Source organism: Clytia hemisphaerica, unplaced genomic scaffold, assembly GCF_902728285.1.
Source record: "Clytia hemisphaerica strain Z4C2 unplaced genomic scaffold, Clytia hemisphaerica genome assembly, whole genome shotgun sequence".
NCBI classification, from domain to species: domain Eukaryota; kingdom Metazoa; phylum Cnidaria; class Hydrozoa; order Leptothecata; family Clytiidae; genus Clytia; species Clytia hemisphaerica.
The window spans coordinates 2,726,254-2,733,814 of record NW_027103917.1 but is presented as its reverse complement, the minus strand read 5'-3'; the positions used below and the strand labels follow the sequence as shown (position 1 = coordinate 2,733,814).

Sequence of the window (7,561 nt, the reverse complement as noted above, 5' to 3'; positions counted from 1 at the left end):
TGTAAAAACGAAATTTTTTACTTGATTCGCCACTTGCAAACAGAAACCATGGGAACGCACTGCATTGGAGAGTCTTCTCTGGCTTTACTCTAGGGAATTCAAAGAAGCTGAGGGTCACTTTTTGGTCGGTAATTATGTTGAGAGGTTTGAGGGGTCAATTGTAAGGAATTTTAAGAGCCTTTCTGACTCCAAGATCGTAAATAGCCAGGTGAGTCTTACCCAACTTTTACCACCATCTTTTAAAAGACTTGATCGCGGCCCTCGGTGGCTGGGGACGAGCTTCCCACTCTTTTCATTCGTTCTAACACTTGCCTTCTTTCTTGATACACCCTTTTCTGTTTCAACCATTTCTCAGGAATTTTAAGACGAGCTTCGCACTATAAAACTACGATTGAGCCTCCTTGCAGTCAAAAAAATACTCTCAAGTTGAGCTTGCATTTGAGACTATTTGTTAACAAGACAAGACTTCTTTGATTGCTGGTAGTCAATAGAATATACTTACTGAAAGTTTTTGTCTACTTGTCGTTCGTTCGTTCGTTCGTTCGTTCGTTCGTTCGACGCGAAAGACATGGCGTTGTTGGTAGTCATTTCACATTCTGAGTTGCTGCATGTGATCACCGTATTACACGACGTGTTATCGGACATGGATGGTCGGTAAATGATTTCTACCTCACTAAAGAAGAACGATATTGTCTTTTTGCGGTCTGCACATATTGCCATGTCTTTTGCAACATTCAGATTCGCTGCAGTGAATTGACCACAGGAAATATATTGCTACAGTCGTTCGATGTTCTTTGTTTTTGGGATGTTGTCAATGAATCCTGGGTGCGAAGTATTGATCATGATGAAAATAGTGAAGCATGTATTCAGAGGGCAAGTATTTGTGAGTGTAAAGCTATGGATTACCCCTCCATATCGTGAAAGAGGGAAACCATTGTTTGATTTAGGGCGTTTCTTTGCAGGGCGAGGTATTGGTATTGGTATTGGTAATGTAGTTTGAAATAACTGACATGAAATGTCAGAATTTCCTCATGCTCAACTTCAGATGTTGTCTTTTGAACTCACTGTAAATTAATACTTTAAGTCGGCTTTGTTGGCGACACTGGTTATAACCGGTTAATTTATGACGTCGGCTGTCGGGGTTCCATCAGCAATCAAGCCCTTGTCTTTTGTTATAATGTCAGAATTACAAGTGGCAAGTGCATTCACCTTACCGGTGACGTAATGTTTGTTCTGATGGATTTGAGTTGATCTCGATTTTTCTTGTTTTAGCTCAATGTCCTTTTCTTTTTCCTCCCATAATATAAGGATCCCAGATTCCGTTTGCATAGCAACACAGCTTATTCAACGTAACGTGATACACAAATATCTTCTTCGTGTTCGTAGTTCTACTTTGTACTGCACTTCAAACAAAGAATTTTTTCTATGATAGAATACTCACGCTTACAATTTTTTTAGCACTTTCAATGCTCTGCAAAATCCCTTCCTTATTGTCTTTGTTGCTGCTTTGCTGCTTACCATCTTTCTTTTTGATTGCCTTCTTTAGATCTTCTATTTTGTTGAAGTCATTACTTTCAGCAATTTGTGATTTTAGCTGATTAATCAATTTTTGCTTTGATCTAGGATCGTCACTCTGCCTTTTCCAAAGGTCATCCGAGGGCTCGTCAGGCTTGGTTGCGTCGTTGGGTTGAGTGGCGTCCTCCTTTGGGTTGGGGGCGTTCGTCTGGTCTGTAGATTGTACGTTTTCGGACAGGTCGAATTCAAGATGGCGTCTTTCTGTACACACTGCTTTGAATGATTCTCCCTCAAAATCGAGAAAAAAGTCGTCTTTAGTTTGAGTATGGATACCCGAAAACTATCCTCCCACAGGAATCCCATACTCCTTGTCAAAACGTTGTTTTATGTATGCAATGTTTTTAATGTTTTTCGATAGCAGAGAGTCTTTTACTTCTGCTGAAGAGCAGAAGCCAGGAAAGTTAGGTACGTAGAATCTGGTGGGCTTTTCAGCCTTGCCTTTGATGACAGTTTCGTTGATCGTAATGCCTTCTTTTGGAAAAGTGTCGTCATGAGAGATTCGAAGCAATGACGTCATAATGATTTGAAACAATAACAAAACCTTTTCGAGAAAGATTGCCTGCAAAAGAATTCTTCCGTTCGTGGAATCTGTACAAAACAAAATATTAAGGGGCTTAAATAAATTCAAACGTTCAAAACATTTGAATCGAACGTTTATAGATAGTTCAAAAGTCAAAGCACCCACTTTTCGTACTGTTCACTATATATACTGTATTTTATTTATAAGAAAAATGAAAAATAAATTACTTTTAATATTGTGCCTTTTTCAGTCTCTCCTTCACAGTGTTTTTTCAGGTTTTCGTCTTTTGTTTGTCACTCCTTTTTTCAGTCCCATGTGTCTTATCTTTTTGTTTCAACTAGTTTATCATATGTTTAATTAGGACAATTATCAATAATTATGTTCATTTTTCTCCAAGCCACTAAATCATGATTCAAAATAAATAAACAACACAAAAATTTGATTTTATTCAAACAAAGCTTTTCGAGTCTTAACTGCTCATCATCAGGTTAAAAATGACATTTCTAGGTTGAAAAATGTATCTACATATCATACAAAAAATTGATTCTAGGATAAAAGGCTAATTAAAAGGGTCTATTAAAACAATATAAAACAATAAAAGAATTTTCAAAGGAGGCAATAAATCGTAAATTAATGGTTAAAACACATTGGGGAATTGATGATGTGAAGAGACGCAATGGGAAATTATTCTCTAGGTAATACCATTTCTAAATAATTGTAATTTTTTAATGTCTTTTTGATCATTAATTGATGGCTTTAAAGTCATTATAAAATATGCTTCCAGGATCTTCCTTTTTCTTGCAAATGACGGGGCTTTGCTAATGACTTTCCAAGTAAATGAATGATCTGGATTTTCGATGAGATGTTTTGAAGGTTCTGATCTTCCTGAATTGCCATTGTGTTCCTTCCATCTTGTTGCGTCTCTTCACGTCATCAATTCCCCAATGTGTTCTAACCATTAATTTACGATTTATTGCCTCCTTTGAAAATTCTTTTATTGTTTTATATTGTTTTAATAGACCCTTTTAATTAGCCTTTTATCCTAGAATCAATTTTTTGTATGATATGTAGATACATTTTTCAACCTAGAAATGTCATTTTTAACCTGATGATGAGCAGTTAAGACTCGAAAAGCTTTGTTTGAATAAAATCAAATTTTTGTGTTGTTTATTTATTTTCAATAATTATGTCTCATGGTATCACTTTTTTATTACCTCTCAGGAATAGAAGTGTTTTTTAAATAATTTCATATAGTTTATAAAAAACATTTTCAATCACACACTTCATATGCATTATGCATTCAGACTGGAAGGATTAAACATGTCAATCTTCAACTTGAACTTTTTCAAATAATTTTCAACAACAATTTTAAATTAAGTTCAAATTTGAATCAACATCTAAATCTTTTGAACACACACATTTTCACAGCTTTCAACTTTGGCTCACTTGGTAGGTTCATGTTTGTTTTTGTTTGTCAGCCATTTTGTTTTGCCTTTTTTTAGATGTGTCTTAGCCTCTTAGGTTAAGTTAGGACTTAAAGTTTTTTCACTATTTTTCTCATCATGTTTTGACTTAACTTTACTTTAGACTTAGATTTTCTTTCAAAATTTCATTTACTCAGACTTAAAATTCCTTTTTGAACAATATCATTATTACAAATCCTGAGTCAATTTTACGGTGTGTACTACACAGCTTAGATTAATTTTAAAATATTGATCAAATCGTAAGATTAGTTTTTCTGTTTCTACAAATTTGCCAAAAACGTAAATTTCTTGCCATAAAAAATGCTTGAAACTTGACGTAGAAAGGCATAGATTGTTTCTTGCTCGCATAGAAACTGATGTTAATGTTAATCTGTTTTTTCTTCCAGATAAATACATAAACGACAAAAAAAAAACACACAAATCCTATGAACTGATTGAACAGTTAGAAATCATTAGTATCATCGATGCATTTAATTGGACTTTGTTCACCACGATATCCACTGAAATCTGCTGGTGTATAAAATCTGTTGGTATATGTATCAAATCAGCTCTATGATGTTGCGTACAGACAAACGATTTCAAGGTATTTTGAGGTAAGAAAACTCCCTCTCCCCAAAAGCATGCCACTGATTTATAAGTAGGTTGACGTCAACACGATAGCTATGATATTTTGAGGGATTTTACTGATCACTTGCACGTTTTTTATAAGAATATTCAAAAAAAAATTGTTTTCAATCTATAATAGGTTCTAAACGAAACAAATATACAAACACTAAAGGTTCCTAGCCTCCCGCTAAAAAACCCTAGATTATACCATAGAGGTATAAAGAAAGACAGGAGATGAATTTGTCGGTAATTGGTCGTTAAAGTCTTTTGATTTCTTTTATGTAATAAATCAAAAGAAATTCTAGGCTCGCCCGATGAAATACGACTTTTTAGTAGAACTCAAGTTTGCTCTGAACATTCTTACTATCAGCATCGAAGATTTCTAGCCTTCTAATATACGAGAATAAAATAAAATTTAGCTCCACGAAATAAGTTTGCGTTCAATTTTGTCATCCATTAAATTTTGTGTTGAAAAGATATTTTCTCCAGCCAGAAAATAAAAAGTTCTGTATAAGCACACACAGTTTCAGACCCAATTTGTAGACAAAAAGTCGCTGGAGAATTTTGGAGGAAAGTATTAAGCAATAGAGTTCACCTTGAAGAAAATGTTGATCGAAAAATCTTGTCATTTGATGAAGGATTGCAAAGTTTACAGGCCTTTTTTAATCCAAATATTTTCTTACACCAATGTCAGAAACAATGAATCTCGTCTCATCTTATTTCCAACACTTAAGTTAGCCAATAAGATTTCACCTATCAACAAAAGAGCTCATTAAAAATACACGATATATGAGATTATGAGCATGCATACCTCGTAATTTTTTTAATCGTAGGGCGAGCATGGTTACAATAGCATACTTCTCCTGTTTCTTTATACCTCCATGATTATACCGCCAGGAGGTGGGAACCAAAAATTTTTTATTCATTTTCCATCGGATGTTTTCAAGTGCGTCACGCTTTAAAATATCCATATCTTGTAATATATTGGCCATTGAAGCCTCTTGTTCTTATATAGTTTGTTCTTATACAAAAAGCCTTTACTTCTTGATTCAAGACCGTTAATTTCTTTTACTAAAGTTGGTGCTTGAAATCTGTTGGTATATGCGTCAAATCAGCGTTATGGTGTAACGTACAGACAAATGATTTAAAGGTATTTTGAGGTAAGAAAACTCTCCCCAAAAGCATGCCACTGATTTATTTATAGCCTTTATTTCTTGATTCGAGACTGTTAATTTCTTTTACTAAAGTAAAAGAATAATTCACCTGTATTCTGCTCATTATTTAAAAGAAGTGAAAGTTCTAATTAATTCTTTGCTCCCCTTTTCAGCTATGATGAATATCCTAATCTATTTGAAAAGAAGATGGAACCTCGCCGAAACCAGTAGTATGTCAATTCGCTTTCGATTTTTGCATCATTCTGTCTCATGGCTGTTGACGATTTGGTGAACAAACAAAAATAGAATAGAGAAGAAAGAATGGTCAAAGAAAGACTCGTCATATTGGCAGACTTATGAAGAGCAACAAAAGTTTGACCAATGATGATTCATTACCCTTGACAGAAGAACGCATCTCATGGTTGTTCGATGCTTTGTGAAAATTTTCGTTCATGTTGTACAGAAAAATTTATTTGAAGGATAAAAACTGTTGAAACGAAAAATTGCTTAGACCAGAACCATGCAATTTTGAAAGATTTATTCTGTCATGAGTTGGAACTCAACGCATTGTAGACAGGCTGCTGGTGCCATAAAATATGGATGACTGTGGGACAAATGCCGAGTTGATTTTTCTCATTGCTGGTTGGAACATACAAGCAATATTGTTATTCACACAATCTATTACTGGTACGCGTTTTGATGTTTATATTTTGAATCTCAAGTTTTGGTTGGAGTTGAACTTGTTGGATTTTTTGGCTTCATTTGATTAGCTCTGGTTATGCATGACCAATACAATTGGAAGTAATTGAAACGAATCACTTAATGAGAGTGGTATGGTGTGGTATGAAATTCAATTTTTATTTTGTTTCAAATTTTATTTTATTTGTCTTGTGTCTACATTAAGTCAGTTCAAGTCCTTCTTGATAAAAAGTGCTTGCTTGGACTTTGAAACGAAACATTTTGAGTTGGGAGATGAAAAGTTACGCGGCTGACCCTACTCTAAAACAGAGCCTCCCGGTCCAACGAAATAAATAAAATTTCTTTGACTCCGATTGAAAGGGACACTAAAGTATAGAGGCCCCCCAGCGGCACCCCTAATCACGCCATCACGCAAAAAAATTTTCTCAATCACGCATCGCGAAAATCGCGAAAATTTGTCATCACGCAAAAAATAGCGGAAAAAAAGCCCAAATCACGCCATCACGCCAAAAAAAGTCTCTAATCACGCCATCACGCAAACCGCTGGGGGGGACACTAAAGTATACATACCGCAGATCTTTGTCATGTGATCTTTTTTCTTTCGACATGTCTTTCAAGAGACCTAACCCTTCCATTGTGAAGTGCTTGTAGGTTATATGAGCATCCAGATGCTTCAAATTTATCATTTACTGTTTGTTTAGCCATAAGAAGATTGATGCTTAAAAATAGACCCTTTTGCTTTGATCGAAAATTTCTTGGATAAATTCTTTTTCAAACTTGCTTTGCTTCTGACTTGTGAGGGATTTTTTTTCGTTTACAGGTGTGGTGTTTAAATGTACCTTTAGTCCCTCTAACCAACCCAAAATTTTCGGATGAATCTTCTAGATCTTTATTTCGATCTTTCGGTCTTTATGAAAGACGTTCCGTATCGTTAGTTTCTTTCTTTTCTTTGTTTTGTTCCGTATCGTTATCATTTTCCGGTTGGTTGTCAAGTTCAGAACTGCCCGAATCTACGTCACTATTAAAATGGCGGATTTTGTCTAAACAAACTGCTCTGAGCCACTTACTATGAAATTGAAACTCGAAATCATCCAATCCATCATCATCATAATGATAGAAAAATGCCGACGTTAAAGCCTCCGACGGCAATATTAAACTTTTCGTTAAAGGGTGAATAGCTTCAATTGGCTGAGAGGCTGGAGATGAATTTGAAACCACATTCCTTTTTTTGGATAACTAACAAAACTTTGAAAGTTGTTGAACTTTTCCACTTGATTTGGGAAGCAAGGCTCGTTTCCACTTCTGATTTCTGCCCCTCAAAATGTGAGGGGAATTTTTCCATTTTAAGGAACCCTCCTTGCTAATCTTCGTTTATCTTTGTAGATGAGTTAGAGTTCTTTTTAACCTTTTCTTACAAAATGTTTCGAAAATCTTCTCCAAATAAATCTTGGTTGATGCAGATTTTCAAAGAATTCCTCAATCCGAAACCACAAATTTGAAAAGTTGTCCCATAATTATCAAGC

At 34.9% G+C, this 7,561-nt stretch overlaps 1 long non-coding RNA gene across 1 annotated transcript; it reads left to right on the top strand.

Annotated features, from left to right (window-relative positions):
* Positions 1-3,971: 3,971 nt before the first annotated feature.
* LOC136809562 (uncharacterized) lies at positions 3,972-6,467 on the top strand. Its single transcript, XR_010846991.1, has 3 exons — positions 3,972-4,172; positions 5,263-5,345; positions 5,513-6,467. It is a non-coding gene; the product is annotated as an uncharacterized lncRNA (long non-coding RNA).
* Positions 6,468-7,561: the final 1,094 nt, after the last annotated feature.